Raw genomic sequence first — 18,740 nt, 5'->3', positions numbered from 1 at the left:
ACTCTGCAATTCATCATGCCATGGTTCTAGAAAGAACTAAATGATATAATCTCTCTTCTCCTCAGGATATCTTCATCAAATGATTATGTTGTCAGAAATAAACTCCCAGAACATCTGGTACCACCAACTATAATACAGAAAAATACACGTTCTTGAGTAAACTTTAAGTTATATATACACACACATATAATGCATATATATAAATATATGTACATGTATATGTGTACATATAGTGTGTGTGTTAGTTGCTCAGTCGTGTCCAACTCTTTGAAATGTGAACTACAGCCTGTCAGGCTCCTCTGTTCATGGAATACCCCAGGCAAGAATACGGAGTAGGTAGCCATTCTCTTCTCCAGGGGCTCCTCCCAACCCAGGGATTGACCATCTGAGCCACCAGAGAAGCCTATACAAGTCCAGATAATCTTCTAATTCATCCTTCTGGTAGAGTAGAAAACAAGTAAACTAAAAATTCAAATTGATAAAAATAATGTATAAGACTTCTGTGTTACATAAATAAACCTCTTCTCCCCTTGATTTGCACAGTGATTATTGGATCGCTTCTAAAAACTTGCATGGGTCAGATTTATTAAGGTAGAGAACATTCACATTGTTTATTTAGTCACTTTGTTTTAGCCTTTATATTTTGTTATACTAAAGAGCCAACTGTCTTCAAAGTTGCGTTTTAGGTAATAATAAACTATAGGGTTTATTTTTCTGCACTTAACAGGAACATCATAGAAATCTTCCTAAATTTGACAACCTCTGACAGCTAAAAACTGGTGGCTTACCAATGAGGGTTTGAGATTAGCACAGATAAAGAAAGATACGAAGAAAGCAATGTTTTAGGAACACTCATTGTGTTGTTATGCCAAATAGAAAATTTACAAGAAGAACAAATGAAGAAAACTTAAGAGAATATAGTATAGTAAATTCATATGTCATTAAACATAATTTTATGTTAAATTAAGGAAACCATTATTTAATTAAGACTTCTTTATGACAGGACCAGTGCTGAATAATGGGTACCAGTCAGCTTCCAAGATGGCCACCAACCAGCCTACCTTCTGATATTTACGCTCTTTTGTAGTTCCCTCCCGTTTTGAATCACTATCTGGCTTGCATGATCTAAAATATGGGAGTGATGTGAAACTTTTGATGTGAGATAATCCCACGGACAGAGGAGCCTGAAAGCCTACAGTCCCGCACGGAGTTCCGACACAACTGAAATGATTTAGCGCATGCGTATATGGGGTTACAGCTTCCTCCTGGCATTGTGAAAGGCACCACAGGTTCTGTCTCTGTCTCTGGGATCACCCGCTCAGGGGAAGCGAGCCGCCATGTGGCGTGGACTCTCACGTGGCCCCGTGCAGATACCCACGAGGAAAGCAGCCTCCCACCAACAGCTAGTGCTTACTTGCCAACCGTGTGAGTGAGCTATCCCGGAAGTAGATCTTCCAGCTTCAGTCAACGTTTCAGATCTCTATAACCCCAGCTGACATCTTGACTGCTTTGGACGCACCGGAGTTAGAACTGCCTAAGTTGCGTCTGAATTCCCCTGCTCCTTCTTTCAGAACTTGAGTGAGTCCCCAAAGTCGTTGTATAGAAATCCCACAAAACCTCAGGTACGGGAGGAGAAAAAGGAGGATGGAGGAGCTGTTGAAATTCTTTCCTAATTTGTAGTCTCATCTTTCCCAGAGATGTCTCTGAAATCATGTGAGTCATAGAAGGAGGCTTTGCACCTTTCTCTCCTCTGTGTAAGTCCTCTTAGAGCCTGACAGTGCAGGATGTGGGCAACAGAAGAGATTATTTCCAGGGAGTACTAGTAATGATGCTGAGCATGAAAATAGTTAACCAGGACAAAAGAAATATCTCAGACAGATCAATTGGGCAGAGAGCTGATGTGCATATAAAAGAATTCCCATCTGGAAACCAGAGGGTTGAAGTTCTGAAGAAAACTTCAGGGCCCCAGTCAGACAGTGTCTGTCATGCAAAAGGCCTCGGTGATGGAAGGAACAGGAAATGTCATCAAAAAACTAATGAGACTGTCAAGTTTCAGCTAGAATTAGATGAAAGCCTGCTTCACTTGCAGGGGATAGTCCTAGTTAGAAGATGAGGAGCCAGAACAGAGCTTGAAGAATTGGATGTTTAAGATAGATTTTTAAATCTCTGCTTATTCGCCTACACCCTCTATACTACATTTAAGAATAAAAACTTCAAAGTATCTGACAACCCAGAATAGGTGTGATTTCCCTTTGGAGAAAGCACTGCTCAAAAAGGTACCTGGAATCTCCAGTTTTAAGGGAGAAAGTTTACCTGGATCATGTACAACTTGAGAAACTGGGGCCTTTAGAGGGTCCAATTACGGAAGATAATTTTAAGGGTCCAATTATGGAAGATAATTTCAAAGAGAAATTGAAATGTATGCGTGCATATATATAAATTTGACCCAGTTGTCAGGTTTGCTTTGCTTTCTAAACATGCTTGAAAACGTTTGTGTCTAAAGGGGACTGGCACTGTTTCTTGTACATGTTTTTCTTAAGATTTAAGGTCAAAAGGCACATATATATTTAAGCTGAGCACCAAAGAATTGATGCTTTTGAGCTGTGGTGTTGGAGAAGACTCTTGAGAGTCCCTTGGACTGCAAGGAGATCCAATCAGTCCATCCTAAAGGAAATCAGTCTTGAATATTCATTGGAAAGACTGATGCTGAAGCTGAAACTCCAATACTTTGGCCACCTGATGCAAAGAACTGACTCATTTGAAAAGCCCCTGATGCTGGGAAAGATTGAGGGCAGGAGGAGAAGGGGATGACAGAGGATGAGATAGTTGGATGGCATCACCAACTTAATGGACATGAGTTTGAGTAAACTCTGGGAGTTGGTGATGGACAGGGAGGCCTGGCCTGCTGCAGTCCATGGGGTCACAAAGAGCTGGACATGACTGAGCAATTGAACTGAACTGAACTGGAATTATCTAATACTCACATCAGTTTCCCATGTAAGACTAGTTTTTCCCTAGTCAGTATGTGAATAGGTTTATTAAAATCATGCTAATTGTCTATGTTTCTTCTTTTATGACTTACTTATAAATGTGGTCAGACCACACTGTCAAAGTATTTATGCTCTTTCTCTCCCTCTCTCTTCCCTTCTCCCCCACCTACTCCATATGTGTGTGTGTGTGTGTGTGTGTGTGTGTGTGTGTGTGTGTCTGGTGTGAATAAATCATAGCTTCAGAATCAGATCAGATCAGATCAGTCGCTCAGTCGTGTCCGACTCTTTGCGACCCCATGAATTGCAACATGCCAGGCCTCCATGTCCATCACCAACTCCCGGAGTTCACTGAGACTCATGTCCATAGAGTCGGTGATGCCATCCAGCCATCTCATCCAGTTTAGGCCAAATCACATACTGTTTAAAATATTGACACCTATTATAATCTCTCTATAATAGCCCTGAGGTCACGCAGTGATGGAAACCACACTGTCCTGTGATAATGCTCTTTGGTCCTCTTCCTGCATCCATAACTTTCCCCCTCACCCTGCGTCTCATCCCTCTCTAATAGGCCTGCTACACATCACCTCATTAGGATGTCTGCACTTTCTCTTGTCAGAATGAAAATTCTTCTACATCTCACTTTTTGTTGAAGGTGTGACTTTTTATTTTTTCTTCCCTGTGTCCTGTTTGTTGTTTTAGTGTGAAGTTGGGGGGAAATTTTATTGGAGGCTTTTCCCCAGTTGATCCTTCAAACTTGGTAACTTATAGTTTTCAAAATCCATTTTATTTCTCTTTCCTTCTTACCAACTTTTGAAGTTTATTCTGTCCTTTATCATCCCTCACCTAGATATGGTAATAGTTTCTAAATTTATCTCCCTGACTCCTGACTCTGTTCACCTTAAATATATCATATACCATGGTTCCAACAGGGTAATCATTGTAAAATTCAAATATAATTATGATAATTTCTCAGTTAAAATATTCCATGATTCCTTAATACCAACTTACATTGTAACCACAAATGCAATGTCCTGGTATATAAAATCTTTTATAGTCTATTCCCAACCTACTTTATCAGACTCATCTTCCTTTAACCCTAATATATTTATTTCTGTTTTCCCACTTCATTTCCCCTGAAGGGCTCTCTCCATCTATGAAACATTTTTTTGTCCAATATTCAGTTTTTAATTTCAGAATTAGATACTGCATGAGGAAAGAAAGAAAAATAGTGTTTACCTGTCCTTTATTATACATGTTCTGACTTGGAGTACCAGAGATTCTGCAATCTGAGAACTGGCAGAAATTCCTTTCCTAGTAAATGAGAGACAATAGTTTTATATGGCAACTATTGTCCTGCTAGTGCATTTTCTTGGCAAAACTCTATTAGTCTTTGCCTGCTTCATTCCGTATTCCAAGGCCAAATTTGCCTGTTACTCCAGGTGTTTCTTGACTTCCTACTTTTGCATTCCAGTCCCCTATAATGAAAAGGACATCTTTTTTGGGTGTTAGGTCTAAAAGGTCTTGTAGGTTTTCATAGAACCATTCAACTTCAGCTTCTTCAGCATTACTGGTTGGGGCATAGACTTGGATTACTGTGATGTTGAATGGTTTGCCTTGAAAACAAACAGAGATCATTCTGTTGTTTTTGAGATTGCATCCAAGTACTGCATTTCGGACTCTTCTGTTGACCATGATAACTACTCCATTTCTGCTGAGGGATTCCTGCCTGCAGTAGTAGATATAATGGTCATCTGAGATAAATTCACCCATTCCAGTCCATTTCAGTTCACTGATTCCTAGAATGTGGACATTCACTCTTGCCATCTCTTGTTTGACCACTTCCAATTTGCCTTGATTCATGGACCTGACATTTCAGGTTCCTATGCAATATTGCTCTTTACAGCATCGGACCTTGCTGCTATCACCAGTCACATCCACAGCTGGGTATTGTTTTTGCTTTGGCTCCATCCCTTCATTCTTTCTGGAGTTATTTCTCCACTGATCTCCAGTAGCATATTGGGCACCTACTGACCTGGGGAGTTTCTCTTTCAGTATCCTATCATTTTGCCTTTTCATACTGTTCATGGGGTTATCAAGGCAAGAATACTGAAGTGGTTTGCCATTCCCTTCTCCAGTGGTGTTGAAGACTCTTGAGAGTCCTTTGGACTGCAAGGAGATCCAACCAGTCCATTCTGAAGGAGATCAGCCCTGGGATTTCTTTGGAAGGAATGATACTAAAGCTTAAACTCCAGTACTTTGGCCACCTCATGCGAAGAGTTGACTCATTGGAAAAGACTCTGATGCTGGGAGGGATTGGGGGCAGGAGGAGAAGGGGACGACAGAGGATGAGATGGCTGGATGGCATCACTGACTCGATGGACGTGAGTCTGAGTGAACTCCGGGAGTTGGTGATGGACAGGGAGGCCTGGCGTGCTGCAATTCATGGGGTCGCAGAGTCGGACACGACTGAGCGACTGATATGATCTGATTGTCCTGCCAATTCATCCCTTCTCTTCATTTTTTCTCCTCTTTTGGTCAAATTTCTAAACCCAAACATGGCAACATCTGAGGTACAACTAGAGTAAAGTAGGTGGTGGTTGTCACTAAGTCGTGTCTGACTCTTTGTAACACATCAGGCTCCTCTATCCTCCACCATCTCCTAGAGTTTGCTTAAACTTATATGTCCATTGAGTCGATAATGCTATCTAACCATCTCATCCTCTGTGGCCCCCTTCTCCTCCTGCCCTCAATCTTTCCCAGCATCAGGGTCTTTTCCAGTGAGTCAGTTCATTGTGAGCAGTGGAAATGGCATGCAAACATGGAGATGGACGTGGCTGGCGATGTATTCAGAGAGGTGAAATATCCACAATTAAAATATTGTGTGACAGAGACAGGAAAACCCTGGTAATAGTTTATGTAGAAATTTTCAGAAGCTTTTGCATCAGTTCCTAAAAATCCAATAACCAGGAATTAGATATGAAAGACAGCTAGCAGACCAGTGTTGCATTAGAAAATTATCTTCCAAAAACATAGAATTATTTGCATTATTCAGTCCTCAAGCTGTAGAACTGAAAAAGAGATTCAAACAACATCCAGAAGCACAGGAAGTAGAAACAAGAGCAGTTTTACAAGCAAACACAGGCTTTAGTTTAGGCAAAACTTATTTTATTCGAGGAAAAGTATAGAGAAAGAAAACAAAGCAATTTAAAATGTAGTACTAAGGGAAAAATACTACAATATAAAAGCAATAAAATCTTACTCTTAAAACGCAAAGTAAATAGATACCTCTGAAAATAATCTTTTGTAACAGAAGAAAATATTTTATACCCTCAGGGAAATTCAATAACAGTAGTATAACAAACATAGAGGACAAAAAGGTGAAATACAGAAGTCAAGATAAGTAGCAAAATGAATGAATAGAAAGAAAGAAAGAACTGCTAGAAAATTAACAATAAAAGAACTTCATTAACTGTCACATTTCAGTAAAAGCACATAATAGTAGGGAAAACTTAATTGGTTAAATATAGGAAAAATTTGAGCTAGACTACAGAGATAAAAATTAAGAAAACTATGAGATAGGTGCTATATTTGAATAGATTGAGAATTTACTGTACATCAAGCCTTATATAGCATTTATCTATTAGACCCAATTTTCATTCATCAAAATACAGTTATTCCTAGTAGCAAATCTATCAGATAGACATTATTATCTTCTTCTGTTTACATATGAGAAAGTTAAAGTTTAGGAGCTTAACTTGGCAAGCCTGGAGAGATGGTGAGGACAAGGGCTGTTGACTCTAGGTTGAGGAAAATGTTATTAACTCTTCTTATAAAAGTAAAAGTCTCTATCATAAAAAAAAACTAAAACTATAGCTGAAAGACTAAGAACAATATATGTAAGACATATGACAACCAGACATGTAATTAACTTATTTTAACTGTAAAAGGAAAACATGAACAATGAACACCATATGAGAAATGATGGTCTGAGGACATTTATAGGCAAATCACAAAAGAAGAAACATGGCCAAGTAACATACTTTGAGTAAATAATAATACATGGATCTGCTGAAGAATCATTAGTACATAGGTATGCTGAAGAATCATTTAGCAATGTAAGTTAAAAGCGTTAAAAACAAAGACAAATTTTAAGACAAAAATCTACTATCAAGAATTCGTCATTGTAGATAAATTAATTTTATGAGTGTACAATTTTGTATGTTTGTTACAACATATATTTCTCATAGTATTGTTTGCAACAGGGAAAAAAGGAATAGTTAAGTGTTCTAATAAGGGACGTTAAATAAGTTATTGAATATACAGTGAATCATTTTTATGAAATAATTTCCAGCTATTCAAATTAATGTTACATCTGTATTAGATGGGAATAATTACATGGACTTCAATTACAATATGTGAACAAAGTACAGAAAAGCATGTATGGCACCCTCTATGAAACTCTTTTTGCTTATTTGTGTTTTGTATTCTTTCCATAAAGAACCTAGATTATTCACATTAAGGTAAATAGAAACATCCCAGTGAAGAAGATTCTTGGTTTTCCATAACTTTAATGTAATAAAGCTCCTGTCCCAAAGACCACATCTTCATCTTCCTCTTCGGATAACATCACCTAAATCAGGCACAAATATTTTGCTAAGGACAGACAACTAGGAAAGATACACCACAGCAGGACTGCCTGGAAGGAACTGGAACCATTTGTGGAATGCAGTTCCTCCCAGTTGCCCCCAGAAACTGAGAGGAAGGAGTAGAGATACTTTGAAGCACCCCATTCCTATCCTCTGAGATCCTCTGCCCAGTGCAGAAGCAAGGTAATGTAGAAGTGTGCATTTCAGTAGCAGGGAAAGAGTGAGACCTAGATCTAAGGGAAAACAGGACCAAGAGCAGAACAGGGGCATACAGAAACCAAAAGGGTAGATGCCACTGAATTCTCTATCAATCACCATCATTCAGAAGTGCCTGGACTGAGAGGTTCAAGGTTAAGAGTAATCTACACATAGAGAGCCAATGGGCTATAGGTAGGTTCATTCTGATTTCCCTGGGTAGTCTTGTTTTAGGTTTGTTGTTTTAGTATAAATTTTAATAATGCTCTTTGTCATTCTCACAAATGTCTTACTTTAAATGATAAATTACATCATTGTCCTAGCTATGACTTCCTTCCTCAGATTCTTTTCGTTATCTAGATTTTCCAAAATTGGTAGAGGTAATACCAATAAAGAGGATGTATGTGGCCAAATTATTTTATATATTGGAGGCCAAACAAAAAAGAATCCTTTGGAATAGGAAATTCAGTAAACATGGTAAAGAATCCATGCAAAATGAAATTTTCAATCCCAGAAGGTATTATAATTCTCATAGGCTGCTGCTACAGTAGTAAACTGGAGCTAAATTTTTATTTAGATATCTTAAAGTCCATGCTGCTGCTGCTGCTAAGTCACTTCAGTCCTGTCCAACTCTGTGTGACCCCATCCATGGACAGCAGCCCACCAGGTTCCCCCATCCCTGGGATTCTCCGGGAAAGAACACTGGAGTGGGTTACCATTTCCTTCTCCAATGCATGAAATCAAAAAGTGAAAGTGAAGTCACTCAGTTGTGTCTGACTCTTAGCAACGCCATGGACTGCAGCCCACCAGGCTCCTCCCTCCATGGGATTTTCCAGGCAAGAGTACTGGAGTGGAGTGCCATTGCCTTCTCCATTAAAGTCCATAATATATAGTTAAGTAGTAACTGAAACAAATATGAAGTAATAGCTAGAAAAAGACGTGGATGCATACTTATTCACATCAAAACAGAACTAATCGTGCTAAGGAAGAAGCATAAGGAAAAGCTCTATGCAGCCTAAGTTAACAAAGGAGATTCCTAGGTAGTGAAATTCTGGTTGTTAATAATTTTATTCTTTCAACTTTACTATAGTTTCCATTTTTCCTACTTTGAATTTGAATTAATTTTTTAACCTATTAGAGCATTTAGAGATTGAAGTTGTAGTAATTATATGAATGAATTATCTAAATGCCTCAATTCTTAGCATACAATAAGAGCTGAATCAGATCAGATCAGATCAGTCGCTCAGTCGTGTCCAACTCGTTGCGACCCCATGAATCGCAGCACGCCAGGCCTCCCTGTCCATCACCAACTCCCAGAGTTCACTCAGACTCACATCCATCAAGTCAGTGATGCCATCCAGCCATCTCATCCTCTGTCGTCCCCTTCTCCTCCTGCCCCAATCCCTCCCAGCATCAGAGTCTTTTCCAATGAGTCAACTCTTCACATGAGGTGGCCAAAGTACTGGAGTTTCAGCTTTAGCATCAGTCCTTCCAAAGAAATCCCAGGGCTCATCTCCTTCAGAATGGACTGGTTGGATCTCCTTGCAGTCCAAGGGACTCTCAAGAGTCTTCTCCAACACCACAGTTCAAAAGCATCAATTCTTTGGCGCTCAGCCTTCTTCACAGTCCAACTCTCACATCCATACATGACCACAGGAAAAATCATAACCTTGACTAGACGGACCTTTGTTGGCAAAGTAATGTCTCTGCTTTTGAATATGCTATCTAGGTTGGTCATAATTTTCCTTCCAAGAAGTAAGCGTCTTTTAATTTCATGGCTGCAGTCACCATCTTCAGTGATTTTGGAGCCCAGAAAAATAAAGTTTGACACTGTTTCCACTGTTTCCCCATTTATTTCCCATGAAGTGATGGGACCGGATGTCATGATCTTCGTTTTTTGAATGTTGAGTTTTAAGCCAACTCTTTCACTCTCCACTTTCACTTTCATCAAGAGGGTTTTGAGTTCCTCTTCACTTTCTGCCGTAAGGGTGGTGTCATCTGCATATCTGAGGTTATTGATATTTCTCCCGGCAATCTTGATTCCAGCTTGTGCTTCTTCCGGTCCAGTGTTTTCCATGATGTACTCCGCATATAAGTTAAATAAACAGGGTGACAATATACAGCCTTGACGAACTCCTTTTCCTATCTGGAACCAGTCTGCGGTTCCATGTCCAGTTCTAACTATTGCTTCCTGACCTGAATACAAATTTCTCAAGAGGCAGGTCAGGTAGTCTGGTATTCCCATCTCTTTCAGAGTTTTCCACAGTTTATTGTGATGCACACAGTCAAAGGCTTTGACATAGTCAATAAAGCAGAAATAGATGTTTTTCTGAAACTCTCTTGCTTTTTCCATGATCCAGCGGATGTTAGCAATTTGATCTCTGGTTCCTCTGCCTTTTCTAAAACCAGCTTGAACATCAGGAAGTTCACGGTTCATATATTGCTGAAGCCTGGCTTGGAGAATTTTGAGCATTACTTTACTAGCATGTGAGATGAGTGCAATTGTGCGGTAGTTTGAGCATTCTTTGGCATTGCCTTTCTTTGGGATTGGAATGAAAACTGACCTTTTCCAGTCCTGTGGCCACTGCTGTTTTCCAAATTTGCTGGCATATTGAGTGTGACACTTTCACAGCATCATCTTTCAGGATTTGAAATAGCTCAACTGGAATTCCATCACCTCCACTAGCTTTGTTTATAGTGATGCTTTCTAAGGCCCACTTGACTTCACATTCCAGGATGTCTGGCTCTAGGTCATTGATCACACCATCGTGATTATCTGGGTTGTGAAGATCTTTTTTGTACAGTTCTTCTGTGTATTCTTGCCATCTCTTCTTAATATCTTCTGCTTCTGTTAGGTCCATATCATTTCTGTCCTTTATCCAGCTCATCTTTGCATGAAATGTTCCTTTGGTATCTCTGCTCAATAAGTAATATCTATTCCTATTTAGGCTTTGCGTGCTGCGATTCATGGGGTCACAGAGTCGGACACGACTGAGCGACTGATCTGACCTGATTGCTATTTGATGGTATAAAATAGCTTGATTGCCTAAGACTTTAATTTCTTATTAAAATATGTAAGGGTTATTATGGTTAAAACTTCACTGGAGTTTTGATGTCTGCAGCTTTAAAATTAGTGAAAATAACAACAAAAAAATTTAATTAAGACTTTTTTTAAAGAAGTTTTAGGTTTACAGCAAAATTAAGAGGTCTATATTCCCTCTCCAAACATGCATAACCTCATTATCAACATCATATCAGAGTGGTACATTTTTTATCATGGATGGACTTATATTGATACATCATAATCACTCAAAGTTTATAGTTTACCTTAGGGCTCACTCTTGGTGTTATACATTCTTTGGGTTTGGACAAATGTATAATGACATATGGCAATCATTATAATACCATACAGAGTATTTTTACTGCCCTAAAAAGCCTCTATTCTTTGCCTTTTCACCCCGTACCACTACACCTCTGGGGATCACTGATCTTTTTATTGTCTCCATAGTCTTATCTTTTGTAGAATGTTATATAGTTGAAAACATGCAGTTTGTAGATTGGCTTCTTCTGTTAGTAAAACACTCATACGTTATCTCCAAGTCTTCTCATGGCTTAGTAGCTCTTTTTTAATTTTTAAGCACTGAGTAATATTCCTGGAGAAGGCAATGGCACCCCACTCCAGTACTCTTGCCTGGAAAATCCCATGGACGGAGGAGCCTTGTAGGCTGCAGTCCATGGGGTCGCTAGGAGTCCGACACGACTGGGCGACTTCACTTTCACTTTTCACTTTCATGCATTGGAGAAGGAAATGGCAACCCACTCCAGTGTTCTTGCCTGGAGAATCCCAGGGATGGGGGAGCCTGGTGGGCCGCCGTCTATGGGGTCGCACAGAGTCGGACACGACTGAAGCAATTTAGCAGCAGCACAGTAATATTCCATTGCTTGGATGTGCCACAGTTTATCCAATCACCTAGGGGCTTCCTAGGTGACACAGTGGTAAAGAATCCATCTGCCAATACAGGAGGTGCAAGAGATACTGGTTCAGCCCCTGGGTTGGGAAGATCTCCTGGAGGAGGAAATGGCAACCCACACCAGTATTCTTGCCAGGATAATTCCATGGACAGAGGAGCTTGGTGGACTGCAGTCCATGGGGCAGCAGTTCCCAACCTTTAGGGCTGCCCTGGTGCTCAGCTGGTAAAGAATCTACCTGCAATGCAGGAGACCCCAGTTCTATTCCTGGGTCAAGAAGACCCCTTGGAGAAGTGGTAGGCTACCCACTGCAGTATTCTTGAGCTTCCCTGGTGGCTCAACTGGTGAAGAATATGCCTGCAATGTGGGAGACCTGGGTTTGATCCCTGGGTTGGGAAAATCCCCTGGAGAAGGGAAAGGCTACCTGCTCCAGTATTCTGGCCTGGAGAATTCCATGGACTGTATAGTCCATGGGTTCACAAAGAATCGGACACAACTGAGCTACTTTCACTGTCATTGGAGGATATCTGGGTTACTTCCAAGTATTGGCAACTACAAGCAAAGATGCTAGAGAGATCTATGTGCAGGTTTTTGTGTGGACATACATTTTCAGCTGCTTTGAGAATGTAATTAATGGATTGTATGTTAAGACTGTTAAGTTTTATAAGAAACCACCAATATCTTCCAACGAGGCTGTGACACTTTGCATTTCCACCAGCAGTATATGAGAGTTCCTGTTGTTTCACATCCTTATGAGCATTTGGTGTTGTCAGTGTTCTAGATTTTGGCCATTCTAATAGGTATATGGTGATATTTCATTGTTTTAATTTGTATTTCCCTGATGACATATGATATGGAGGATCTTGTCATATTCTTATTTGCCATTTGTATATCTTTGGTAAAATATCATAAATATTTTTCAGTTAAGTTGATTCATTTTTGGTTTTCTAAATCTCCAGTCTTAAAACTGGGTTAGGAGTAATTTTTATTTAGTTACAAACTCACAATATATAAAATGTCACTTTTGCATTTGAGTATTTTAGATTGGAAATCATAGAAGTGTAAGTTTCAAGACTTCAGGAAGTTTTTAAAAGACTGTGCATACCACAGGCATTCCTAGGAAAAATGATTTTCCAGAAACACAGTGAAGAAGAGAAAAGAATTTTGATCATTCTTTCTAAAGGAGGGCAGCGATCTTATTTTGAAATAATTAAAAGTACCCTGCATTATCTGAGGTTTAGATTTTTAGAGTTCAAATTGGTATGGTTTCATTTTTATTAATAGATGAATGTCAAAGAGAAAGGAAGTATACTGTGAAAATGAAAAGTCTGTGTTAATTGAATGTATTAAAAAATTGCCCCGCCCATGAAGTTAATTTCAGTTTTGTGATGCAAAATGCAAGTAAAAGGCAAAACAGCAATTGCTGTGTTTTTGTTTTGGATTTTTTTTTCTTTGCATATTATTTCCAGTGCTTTATTCATTGTGTTCTTTCACAATTTTTTATTTTAAAAGTGTTTTATTGAAGCATAGTTGATTTATAATATTATATTAGTTTCAGGTGTACAGCATAATGATTCAGTATTTTTGCAGATTATACTTTATTGTAGATTATTATGACAGTAGCTATAATTCCCTGTGTTATATAGCATATCCTTATTGCAAAGAGTTGACTCATTGGAAAAGACTCTGATGCTGGGAAGGATTGGGGGCAGGAGGAAAAGGGGACGACAGAGGATGAGATGGCTGGATGGCATCACCAACTCGACGGACATGAGTTTGAGTGAACTCCAGGAGTTGGTGATGGACAGGGAGGCCTGGCATGCTGCGATTCATGGGGTCACAAAGAGTCAGACACTACTGAGCAACTGAATTGAACTGATATTGCTTATCTATTTTATACATGCTAGTTTTTATCTGTTAATCCCATACCCCTAAAATGCCCCTCCTCCCTTCTCTTTCTCTCTGGCTAATCACAAGTTTGTTTTCTATCTTTGTGAGTTTGTTTCTCTTTTGCATATGCACTCACTGTGTTATTTTTTAGATTATCATATATTATGTCTTCTCTAATTTCAGTAAGCATAATATTCTCTTGGTCTATCCAAGTTTCTGCAAATGGCAGAATTTCATCCTTTTTATGGCTAATATTTCCTTATATATATGTACATAAATATATGTGTGTGTGTTGTTGTTGTCCAGTCACCCAGTCCTGTCTGACTCTTTGCAACCTCATGAACTGCAGCATGCCAGGCCTCTCTGTCCCTCACCATCTCCTGAAGTTTGCCCACGTTCATGTCCATTGCATCAGTGATACCATTCAGCCATCTCATCTTCTGACACACTCTTCTCCTTATGCTCTCAATCTTTCCCAGCATCAGGGATTTTTCTAAGGAGTCAGCCGTTCACATCAGATGACCAAAATACTGGAGTTTCAGCTTCAGCGTCAGTCGTTCCAACAAGTATTCAGGGTTGGTTTTCCTTAAGATTTATTAGTTTGATCTCCTTGCTGTTCAAGGGACTCTCAGGAGTCTTCTCTAGGGCCACAGTTCAAAGACATCAATTCTTCAGCACTCTGCCTTATAGTCCAGCTCTCACAACTGTACATGACCACTGGGAGGACCATAGCCTTGACTATACAGACTTTTGTTGGCCGAGTAATGCCTCTGCTTTTCAACACACTATCTAGGTTTGTCATAGCTTTCCTGCCAAGATGCAAATGTCTTCTGATTTCATGGCTGCAGTTACCATCCACAGTGATTTTAGAGCCCAAGAGGAGGAAATATGCCCCTACGTCCATTTTTCCCGTCTGTGTATATGGACACGCCACATCTTCTTAACCCAATTGTCTGTTGATGGGCACTGGGGTTTCTCCATTTCTTGGCTATTGTAAATAATGAAACAGTGGATGTTTCCCGGGTGTTCATTGGAAGGACTGATGTTGAAGCTGAAACTCCAATACATTGGCCACCTGATGCCAAGAGCTGACTCATTGGAAAAGACCCTGATGCTGGGAAAGATTGAGGGCAGGAGGAGAAGGGGATGACAGAGGATGAGATGGCTGGATGGCATCACCAACTCAATGGACATGGGTTTGGGTGGACTCCGGGAGTTGGTGATGGACAAGGAGGCCTTGCGTGCTGCAGTTCATGGGGTTGCAAAGAGTCAGACATGACTGAGTAACTGAATTGAACTGAACTGAAAGTTAAATCTAAGAGAGTCCTAATTTTATTCAATGATGTCACCAATGCTCAAAACAGTTAGATATAGTATTTTGTGTGGGAACTGGCCTTACAATGTGTGGTACATTCTTAAAAATATTGTCATTGGCAGGAAATCTCAAATTTTGAAGTTACATTTTATTTTTGCATATTAACTAATTTTTTCCAAATAATTGTAGAGATTGACTAGTGTAGGGAGTACTGGTTTAGGGACTGTTTGGTGGACTATAAGAATATTGGTTTTCTTCTGTTATATGAAAATTGTTTTGGGAGATAATTTTGAAAAAGTAATGTGATAGATTGAATTGTAAGTTCCTAATGATTTATTTCCTTCCCACCTCTCTCCCTTCCCTGTACACATTGGTTTTGAGCTTGGCTTTATAACATGCCTTGGCTAATGGAATATAAACAGACATTTGCCATACCTAGGCAGAGACTAAATATGCCTTCAGTGCTTGACTCTGTATCTGTTTCCTTCCTACCCTTTACCACGAGAGAGGAGCATCTTTAGATAGTAGGTCCCTGTGGGTTCTAGAATAAGAAGAAACATGGAAACCGGTTGCTCTCATGTTACAGAGCAAGATATTATTATTTTTTGTTTGTTTTTAGCCTAGAAGATATAGGAATTGTTAATTCCTACAAATATTGACCAGTAAAGTAAATGCCAGAAGTGGAATGATGCCAAAAGGAACCCTAAACTATAGAACTAGGAAATATATAGCAAGTAAACTGAGATAGGAGGCAGGAAAAATAACAGTCTATATTATGCATTAGTAAAATGTGTGATAAAATGATTACCTGCAATAAGTTGGAAGCACAAAATACATCTAATAAACTTCTGATGGGCAAAAGAGATATTGAGCAGAATTTTCATAGCACAATTTGGGTGTTATTAGCTCAATTTGATTACCTATTATAAGAAAGAATGAGCTATGAGTATAACTGGCATGCTTCCAAGGCTGAATAAAGAGCAAAAGATAATTTAAACATTCTGGGACTGGTGGATTAGGTGGCATCTCCCACCAGTAAAATGTTCTCAAATTAAGGCAGTCACAGAGCAAAAAACTAATCAAGAATGTGGCCATCACACATTTGTTACAACCTGTCATTAGATTAAAATAGGTCCAGAAAATCCTCTCAGTTGGACAGAGGTCTCAGAAAAAAGACCTAAATGGGTTGATATCCCAAGGAATAACATTAATCTCAAGACAACCAAAATTAATGACAGTCTAGCTCTGTCCAATAGAAACATACTACAAATCACATGTCACCTAAAATTTTTAATAACTGTGTTTTAAAAAGTGAAAAGAAACATGAAATTAAGTTCAATAATTTTATTAACTTACTAAGTATATTCTTATTCAATCCAATATATACAAAATAAAACAATGTCTGCAAGTGATCAATATAAAAATACCGATGAGAAATTTCCCATTTTTTTTGTTGCTCGGTGTGAAAAACAAGTGTGTGCTTTATCTTATATTCCATCTCAATTCAGACTAGTTGCAGTTCAAATGCTCAACAGCCATAGTTGACTGATGGTTACTGGACTGGACAGCAGAGCTCTAGTAAGTGATGTATACCACAAAAAAGGTTTATTGACATGGTCCCTAGGAAAGGAGATGAAAATGTTGAAATACATGGGAAAGTTGCCAACAAAGTTTTTGAGAAGAATTGTATTATCAAAATAAATTACATGACTCTTTGAAATGCAAATTGACCCTTTGGACCTTCTGTGGCATTCTGAGAACAATCTGAGAACTGTAATTACTGTATTCTGTTGTAATATTGGAGGTGTTTGTTGCCATAGCAAAAGCTAACTAATGCAAGGAATATTAAAAATATTTTTTATATCAGTAGGAGAAGGCAATGGCAACCCACTCCAGTACTCTTGCCTGGAGAATCCCATGGACAGAGGAGCCTGGTAGGCTGCAGACCATGGGGTCGTGAAGAGTCAGACACGACTGAGCGACTTCACTTTCACGCATTGGAGAAGGAAATGGCAATCCACTCCAGTGTCCTTGCCTGGAGAATCCCAGGAACGGGGGAGCCTGGTGGGCTGCCGTCTATGGAGTTGCACAGAGTCGGACATGAGTGAAGCGACTTGGCAGCAGCAGCAGACCTTTAATAAGATAGGTTGTTACTACTGCCAAATCATGCATAGCTATCCATCCCAATTTTGGTCTCTGCAACATTTATTGAAAAAGTGAAAGCTTATCTCACTAAATATCAAAGACTAACAGGAGCATTGGAAGAGCTGAAGGATTGTTATCAGAAAGACTTGGATCTGAATCTTAATTTTACCACTCTTTAAATGTGTAATATTTACACCAGATACTGTTAAACTTAGCATAACATAAACTGAGTCTTGAAAAGCATTTATATAAAGGAGCTTGCTTTCTTTAATGTGGCCCCTGTATAAAGAAGTTTATGAAAGCTTACTGGAGACATGTGGCCTGGCCTATAGTCATTCCCAGCAGTCAGACATGAGAGTGAGGCACTTTGGACCACTCAGCTAAGGCAAAGCATCTGATGGCTGCAGCCACATAAGTGACCCAGTCAAGTCTAACAGAAGGCCTGTCCAGCTGAGCACATCTCAGGTTGCTCAATCCAGAGACCCACAGGCAAGTAAAACAGTTGTTTTAAGCCACTAGGTTTGGGGGTTAACATTTGTTACAGAGTAACTAGGTTTGACTTGTGTATATGTGTGCTCTGTCGCTCAGTAGTGTCTGATTCTTTGTGACCCCACGGATGTAACCCACCAGGCTCCTCTGTCCATTGAGGTTTTCCAGGCAAGAATACTGGAATGTGTTGCTATTTCCTACTCCAGGGGATCTTCCCAACCCGAAGATATAACTCACGTCTTCCTACAACTCCTGCATTGGCAGATGAATTTTTAACATGGTGCTACCCAGGAAGCCAGGTACGATTTAAGGGGGATTTTTAACCCCCTTTGCCTGGCCTTGCCATATAACAACACTGAAATAAATATTATAGCCTTGTTTTGTAGATAAGGGAACTGATCAAGGGCTTATGACTTAAGGAGGGTTATGTAACCCCCTTGATCAGTTGCCTTGTCTACAAAACAAGGCTAATAATATTTATTTCAGTGTTGTTATATGGCAAGGCCAGGCATATAGCAGGTTCTTTTAAAAAGCACTACGTTTTTCTCATTTTTCTTCATTTTTCCTCTCTTTTTCTATTTTTTTATTCCTCTGTGGCTTCTTCTCTCCTCCTCCCTTGATGTTGTAAAAACAATATTGCTGGAATCAATGTGTGGCCTATCAAGATGGTTCCTGCAGAAAGGCCAAATGATTACTCATTTGGCTAAGTCAGTACTAAACAAGTTGGTATAAAATTAGCTGCATCCCATTATAGACAGATTTGATAAAAAATCTCATTAAATGCAGGGGGAAAAGTGTATATCCCTGTAGAAGTACAAGTTTTCCTATAAATATTCCTGTAAAATATTCTCCTAAGTGATACATTTCTCAACTAGTCATGATGTTTCTCATCAGGAGAGTGAAATATGTATGTTTTTGTGTCTAGTCTTATTTCTATTCCAAAAAAAAAAAAAAAAAACAAACCTGTTTCTTTGGCAAAGCCTACAGACCAACAAGACATTCTTTATTCCTCTAGCTTAATCAAAATTTGTAATCAGTGAATAAGAACCATTTGCCTAAAAGAAGGAAAACTGGGTCTAAGATTTGAATGACTCATGC

This window comes from Bos indicus x Bos taurus, chromosome 15 (assembly GCF_003369695.1).
Source record: "Bos indicus x Bos taurus breed Angus x Brahman F1 hybrid chromosome 15, Bos_hybrid_MaternalHap_v2.0, whole genome shotgun sequence".
In the NCBI taxonomy this organism is placed as follows: Eukaryota; Metazoa; Chordata; class Mammalia; order Artiodactyla; family Bovidae; genus Bos; species Bos indicus x Bos taurus.
Note: the sequence above shows the minus strand (reverse complement) of the source record.